The following is an 8,111-nucleotide window of genomic DNA, read 5'->3' as shown; positions in this document are numbered from 1 at the left end:
CATTTTAAGGACCTATGATGGGACAACAAAAAAATGAATTTATTCTTCTATGTCTTCTTTATCTTTGCGATGTAACTTAAATGTTGTAAAACACAATATACTGCTCAGATAATTTTATGTTTTATCCGTTTTGCACATTTTCATATGGATTTCATCTCAGTCTACAACATTCTTTCATCATTCTGTCCCTGATATTTTTACACTATCAAGACATAAGATAACCAGTTTGATTTACAGCAAGAGAAGTTATCCACCTGGCTTCCTTGGAAGCAGAGCATGATCAATAGATATTACTTCTGGTTGCTAACTACATGTAATGGTTTCTGTACTACTTATCACATTCTATTTAGTATTTTAAAAAGAATGCTGGCTAAACTCAAAGCTCATTCCTAGAAGTTTATGTTAAGTATTTCACAAGTTTTATTCCCTTAATTCTTAAGATAACATTTGCTATAATGCTAATGTTATTACCATTTTAGTGTTGGGAAGAATTGTAATTAAAGGCAGTAAATGCATGACCTAAAGACACACACAGTGAGGAAGGAAATGAGTCAAAGTTTCCAAAAGTCTTTCAGCAATACACAAAAGGTAGATAAAATCTCTCCATTCTATGACACTCTCAATTCAATATTCATATTGCCCATGGTGATTGTTTTCTGTCACATTTGTCTTCAACACAGATTGTGTTGGTGACATTGGGTTATCATGCTCAGAGCTGAGCTTATACATTGAGGTCCAAAGAGAGGCAAATTTCTTCTGTCCCACAATTCCAGTATCCTTTTTAAAAAGTACTAAAACTTTTAAATATCATCATCTACTTTCTTATAAGTAACCAAAAATTTAAAAAACCATAAATAATCACTCCAAAATGCTTTAAAATTGGAGATGCTAAAACATGCCCCTCTGAAGTAAATTTTCTTCTACTTTTAACCTTATTCTGAAAGTCTTTGCTGGTTTGTCAGACCTGTAATCCTAACTACTTGGGATACCTACTCAGGAGCCTGAGATCTGTGGATAACAGTTGAAACCCAATCAGGGCAAATGAAATTCATGAGATTATTTTTCAAAAATTTTAATGAACTAGCAAAGGGCCAAGAATGGAGATGTAGCTCATTTAGTAGCACACCAATCTAGAAAGAAAAGGCCTTGCAAGACTTGAAGCCCTGATTTCAAACTCTGAGCACGTCAACACACATGCAAGTGCTTAAGCACATGCGTGTGTTCACAAACATATTTATTCAAATTACCTTCATATCGGAGTTTTGCATGAATTTCTTTGCTAACGAAATTATATGAGTAAAATAAAGGAAATAAACTCTTCCATCTTAGAACATTTTTATACATTTTTATTGTAAAAATATTGTACAGAGGGGTAACAATTACATGAGCAAGGTAATGAGTACATTTCCTAACAAGCATTGTTACCTCCTCCTTTATTGTTCCTCTACCATCCCTTCCCTCCCACCTCCACAAGTCCATTAACCCCCTCCATTTCCCGGCCTCAATTGTAAAGTTCACTTTACAACATAGTGTATTGTGCATCTCATTGTTACATGGGTCAACCTGTATCCCTAGTTAAGCATTTTGGGTTTTTTTGTCCTTCCTCTCAAAAAATTAGAGGAAAGTATAAACAAGATGTAGGCACACCAACTTCAAATACAGTGAAAACAGGTGTTATAGCATGGGGGAGGAACATGTAAAGAAACAAAAAAAAAAAAACACTCTGCACGTCATAAGTATGTAAGAAAAAATAGCAAGAAAAAAAAAACCACTTGTGTCCCTAACTTGGGGTTCATTTCCCTTAACACAATCTTATCTGGTCATATACACATAACTTTTGACCTTTTCTGCTTATCCCAGACATATATTAGTTATTGAAAATTAGAGAAACCATGGGACCTACGTTTCTTTGGACTTGGCTTACTTCACTTAATTTTTTTCCAAGTCTTTCCATTTCCTAACAAATTGGGCGATGGAATGCTTCAGAAATTTGCCTGCCATCCTTGCACAGGGGCCAGCTAATCTTCTCTGTATCATTCCAATGTTAGTGTATGTGATGCTGAATTGAGCAAAGAATATTTTTTATATATAAATTGTAATTGATTTTCTTAAACTAGACAATACAACAAAACGTAAGTTTAAAAGAATTGTCATGAAATTTTAGAACCATGTACTTCTTACATAAGTACACATTTAAGAAAAAATCAAGATTGACATGTCAAAAACAAAATAATTCCAGATATTTGTTGTTCAAGAGATGTGTAGGAGGAGGAATTCAATTATTCTATACAAGGGACCTGTCATAATGAACACTGCAGCAAGTGTTAAGGTTTGTTAAAATATTTAATGTTTTAAATATATTTAATTTTGGGAATTTGCTTATATATGCCAAAACTGGGACTGCTTGGCAGGTCATAATACTTTTCTATAAAGTATTTAAGATTTATGGTAGCACATAACTACTACTGAGTATGTACATTTCAGAGTTTATTGAAACCTTACTAATGAGAAGTTGAAAAGTCTTTGTGTAAAGGAGCAGAATAAAGAGTTGACTATGTTAACTACACAGTTTCTGTTAAAACTGTAGGCCTTCCTTACTTTATATGTTAGTGAGGAACAAATGATGATATAAGCCATATACAAATTATGAGATTAACTATAAATGGTAATCTTAGTGGGTGATTTAAACACTACTCATAGCCTATAAAATTCTTGTTGAACGTCATAATCTTAGCCAGTGTTAAATGTAAAGAAATATGACAATAATAAAATCTAATTTGTAGTACACTTCAAAAACTGAAAAAATGATAATTGTTTTTTATTTTATTAATCATTATTATTTAATTATTGGTTTTCTTTATTTGTAGCATTGTTTTTCTTGTAATATAATACAACTTTTTGTAAGTTGTCATTAGGAGGTACTTTGAGAAGGGTATTGGGATGGCCACACCATTTTTTATAGGTGTATGTGAATTTATAAAGAGGGAAATTAAGAACAAAATGTGTATTTAAAAAATGATCAAGTAGAGTCTGATTCAGGAGTGTTGATACATGTCCACACCTAAAATATTAGCCCTAGGCTGAAGCAGAGTTATTACAAAGTTGAAGACAGAAAAGTGAGAGACTTTGTTTTGTTTTGTTTTGTTTTCATTTTTATTTTGTTGGACATGGGGCTTGAACTCTGGGGCCTGGGTGCTGTCCCTCAGCTCAAGGCTAGTGATACCACTTGAGCCACAGCAGCACTTCCAACTTTTTCTGCTTATGTGATGCTGCGAAAAAAAACCCAAGGCCTCATGCATGCAAGGCAGGCACTCTACCATTGAGCCACCTTCCCAGTACCTGAGAGACTGGATTTTAAAAATCATCTAAACAACATTTGCTTTTTGCTTTGGGTTATATAATGAAATATATGAGTATCTTGTTATGTTTTTGTGCATTGTCATACTTCTAAATTTATACTAATTTCACCCACTTTATCCTTGTCAAAGTCATGAAATATCTCTGAGAGTTTGCTTCTGTGAAGATTGTTTTGTATTTATAATTTCTTCTGAGTCATTTTTATTTTTTATCAAAATCACTTTATATTTCATGTTGATGAGTATTTACCCAGAGACAGGCATATAGAGGATTTAGTTTAACAAGTGAACATTAAAATTAGAGCTCAAAAATAAAAATGAACCTTAACACATATTTTCATAGCTTTCCCCACATTCTCCCTAAAAGAAGACAATATTAAGAATGTCTGAGGGAGGCTTTTTAGCTCCAATTTTCTTGAGCTTCCTAGGTTTAGAATTCTTAAATCACAGAGACATGCTGTAATGGGAGTAAGATTTTTTGGTACACTTTTCCCTTCAGACTGTGTTTCTCACAGTCTGTTTCTTCCCTTTTCTCAACTCCATTATTAGAGATTTTTCTCAGAGATGACTCCATCTCCAACTTTTCACTCTTCCTAGCTGGACAAATGAATTTGCAGATCAAGACTCTTAGACAGAAAGAATTTAAGAGCCTGAATCTAACACACTTCTCTCATACACCATCCCTACAAAGACACAAGTACCAAAGCAGGATACATAGTTTCATTTTTTTCTAGCAAGGCCAATGCATGAAGTTGCTTGCTTCTGAGTGTGTCTGTTTGTAGCTCTTCCTGATGTTGCAGATTAACTTTATACCTAGTTCCATTATCAGCTACCAGGAATGGCATGTTTAGACCATCCAGGAGGTTGGCTCAACAGGGCGGCTGGATGTGTAGGATGCCTCATGAATGGCACAGAAGATCTCTGTTGGAAATACCGGGGGCAATTAAGGTATCCTACAAACACCATCTCAGCAAGGCAAAGTTTACTCCTGCAGAAGGCATCCTGTTGCATGTCCAAGTTGAATAAGCACACTGGCTAGGCAGCCCACCACTGGCTCCCATGAATTTGAGCTTTGGGATCATCTTTCATGATGGATCAAAATTTTGACCCCTTTCAAACTAGTCAAAAGCTTTAATAATCAACCAAATCCGAACACCTGGCCATATGAAAAATAACCAACTTTTACTCAGCTGGTGTTCTACTACTAGTGCCATGTCTCTAGCCCCTAGAACTTCTCTAAAATAGCATTACTAAGGTTTTGACTACCTTTACAAGGACAGTGCTTATATCAGTCAAGCACTTCAAGATTTAACTTCTACAATTCTCCCATCTGATTTTGCTTTCTTTTCTTCCAAACAATAATCATAGACTTTCCTATTCAGCAGTATCCAATAAGATATTTTGATTTAAAAAAGGGTTTGATTAAGGCAGTTTTTCAGTCAGTCACTGAACAAAACCTGTTATAGAAGAGATAAAGCACCTGTGCACACATTACTAAGGAAACAATTACTAAAGAGGTAAATATTGCCACCATGACTCATTGTTAAAATGCTCATTCTGTCATCAAACTAGTAAAGGGATCTGCCACCACACACAGACACACAACCTTTTTTATAAGTGACTGGAGGATTGGTCTTGGGTTTGATCTCATGCTCTGGGCATTGTGCCAGAGCAGTTTTACTCAAGGCTACCACTTTAGCCACAACTCCAGTAGTATCTTTTTTTGCACCTTCATTGGAAATAAAAGTCTCATCTTTCCTGTCTGGGTTGGCTTCAAACAAAGATCCTCAGAATTCAGCCACCTGAGCATTTAGGATTATACTCAGCATCATCTCAGTTTTTAGGTAATTTGTTTCCAGTATTCAATCCTTGTAAGTCTTTCTGTATCATTGGCCTCCAACCACCACACAGATTACCTTTGAAGTACATTTATTCTTTTATTTTTATATATTTATTGTAAAAATACTGTTCAGAGGGGTTAGTTACATGAGCAAGGTAAAGCATACATTTCCTATCAAGCATTGTTACCTCCTCCTTTATATGTCCCTTACCATCCCTAACCTCCTAGCTCCAAAACTACTCCATACACTCTCCCCGACCCCCGCCTAAATTGTAAAGTTTGTTTTTCAACAGTGTCTTGTGCATCTCATTGTTATAATGGGTCAACCTGTATTCCCCTTTAAGTTTTTTCCCCTTTTCCTCCTCAATCTAGTGAACTCTATATACAAGATGGAGGGCACCAACATCAAAAACATTGGAAACAGTGGTTATGCGGTTTTGGGTGGGTGGGGGGACAGAATACAAAGAAACAAAAATCACATGGAACATTATAACTATGTTAGAAACAATAGCAAGAAATGAAAAAAGCACTTGTGCCCCTATGTTGGGGTTCATTTCACTTATCACCATCTTATCTGATCAAGTATTATATTTAGACCAAACTTTTCCCATTCAATCCTACCAGGGGCTTCTAGTTACTTTTACATGGTGGCATTTCCAATAAACAAATCCTGCTGATAAATAAAAGCACATATTGGAATAATTCGATTATGAAGATCATAGGTTATGGAGATCAACAGAACAAAATTAATTTAAGCTGCTGTTTCTGGTTTCTAGCTTTAAGCTCTTTGGGAACTTTTCAGGGGCTCCTAAGTAAATATGAAATTTGTAAATATGTAGTTTGTTTTTGCAAATATGAAGTTTGAATGACCCTCTAACTAAGAAGTCTTTCCTTACTTAATTTAAGGTGTTTGAGAATGGTCAGGTGTGGATTGGTCAATGTAACCAAAGCACAGATTCCACTCCAGTTGGCCCGTAACATCTCCAATAGTAGTCTCCTGGAATACCACCAGACATTTCCCCTGGCTGTGATTTGTACTTACTGCTCATCTCAAAGGGTTGGCCTTCACTACATCCAGGTAAGTTTCCCAGAAATATCCAATTTTCCCCAGGTAGTTGACTTGGAAAGAATAGAGCTGATCAGTTTCAGGGATTTTTGAAATAGACTCTTGCTTCTGAGAAGAGTAACAAGGTGTTCCAAGTTGTCTCAGATCACATTTTGCTGACCTATCATGAATTTCATGCATGAGCTCCATGACAGCACAAATAGGACCTCTTGTGTGGCTTCCCTGTCACACAGTCATAGCAGTAGTCCTTTTGTGGACACAATCACCACAGTGTTTACCTCACTTATTCAGTTTCAATTTGAATCTGGGTAGACTGAAAATTGGAATACATACACAGAGTGTCTGCTCCAAGAATGAATTTGCATCATCTCCCTCTTGGTAGGAAACCCTTTAGGTGTAGCTTGCCTTTTTTTTTTTTGGTCTGTCTTGCAACTGAACACTTTGCCTGGGTGCTGTCCCTCAGCTCTTCAACTCAAAGCTAGTCCTCTACCACTTGAGCCACAACACCACTTCCAGTTTTCTGAGTGGTTTCTTGGTGATAAGAGTATCACAGAATTTACCTGCCTTGCCTAGCTTTGAATGACCGTCCTCAGATCTTAGCCTGAAGAGTAGCTAGGATTACAGTCGTGAGCCACCAGTGCCCATATGTTTTTTTCTTTTATTCTTTTCTTTGTTCTTGGATTTGTTGGTTGTGAGGCCTGAAATCTGGGCCTGGACACTGTCCCTCAGCTCTTCAGCTCGTGGATAGCTTTCTACCACTTGAGCCACAGTGCTTTTTCTGCTTACATGGTGCTGAGGTATCGAAGCCAGGGGTTAATGCATGCAAGGCAAGCTCTCTACCGCTAAACCACCTTCCTAGCTCTTCGTCTGAGTTTTTAGTTAACTCACTTGCCAATGTTCAATCCTTCTAAGGTCTTTGTGCAGTGGCTGGGAAGGTGGTTCAGTGGTAGAGTGTGTGCATTGCATGCCTGAGGCCCTGGGTTTGATTCCTCAGCACCACATAAGCTAAAAAGAAAAAAAGCCGGAAGTGGCTTGTGGCTCAAGTGGTAGAGCGCTAGCCTTGAGCTGAAGGGTTGAGGGACAGTGCCCAAGCCCAGAGTTTAGGCCCCACGACCGGAACCCCCCTCCCCGAAAAAATGTTCTTTGTGCAACTTTTGTCTCCAATCACCACAGAAGCTCTTACCTTGTCAGATAATGTTTCTACAGCTAATTTTCCCATGCCATCCTACTAGAGCATTTAGTTTATGGATTAAAAATTTTTTTAGTATAAATAACAAACCTCTTTTGATTTTATTCTACTCTATATTTTATTTTTGCCAGTCCTGGAGCTCCCTGAGCTTCTTCTGCTCAAGGCTAGCACTCTACCAGTTGAACTACAGTGCCACTTCCAGCCTTTTCTGTTTATGTGGTTCCGAGGAATAAAACCCAGGGCTTCATGCATGCTGGAAAACAGTTTTCCACAAAGCCATATTCCCAACCCCCAAAATATTTTATTTATACTAATCATAAGAATAAAACTGATTCATAAGGTGCTTTCTGGTTTCAAGCTTTGAACTTTTTGGAAACTTTGTCAGGGAGGATCCTGAAAAGCACCTAAATAATTAGGAAATACGAATGACCCTCTAGGGAAGGGGTCTCTCCTAACTAGTATAAAATGTTTGAGAATGGACAAGTGCATGAAATGCTAGGGTGAAAGGGATGGCCAATTGAACCAAAGTACGGGTTCTACTCTAGTTGGCCAAGAAGGTCTACAACACTGGTCCTCCACATTACCATTAGATATCTCCCCTGACTATATTTAGTGATTACTGCTCATCTCTTCAAGGTTTTGATTCTACTGCATCTTGAT

General features: G+C 37.0%; 1 non-coding gene across 1 annotated transcript; it reads right to left on the bottom strand.

The window, feature by feature from the left end:
- Positions 1-1,960: 1,960 nt before the first annotated feature.
- On the bottom strand, positions 1,961-2,072 carry LOC122127605. The gene has a single exon (XR_006151214.1). It is a non-coding gene; the product is annotated as a U6 spliceosomal RNA (small nuclear RNA).
- Positions 2,073-8,111: the final 6,039 nt, after the last annotated feature.

Source organism: Dipodomys spectabilis, unplaced genomic scaffold, assembly GCF_019054845.1.
Source record: "Dipodomys spectabilis isolate Male_0828 unplaced genomic scaffold, ASM1905484v1 ptg000304l, whole genome shotgun sequence".
Lineage (NCBI taxonomy): Eukaryota > Metazoa > Chordata > Mammalia > Rodentia > Heteromyidae > Dipodomys > Dipodomys spectabilis.
Note: the sequence above shows the minus strand (reverse complement) of the source record. Positions and strands in the feature narration are given on the sequence as shown.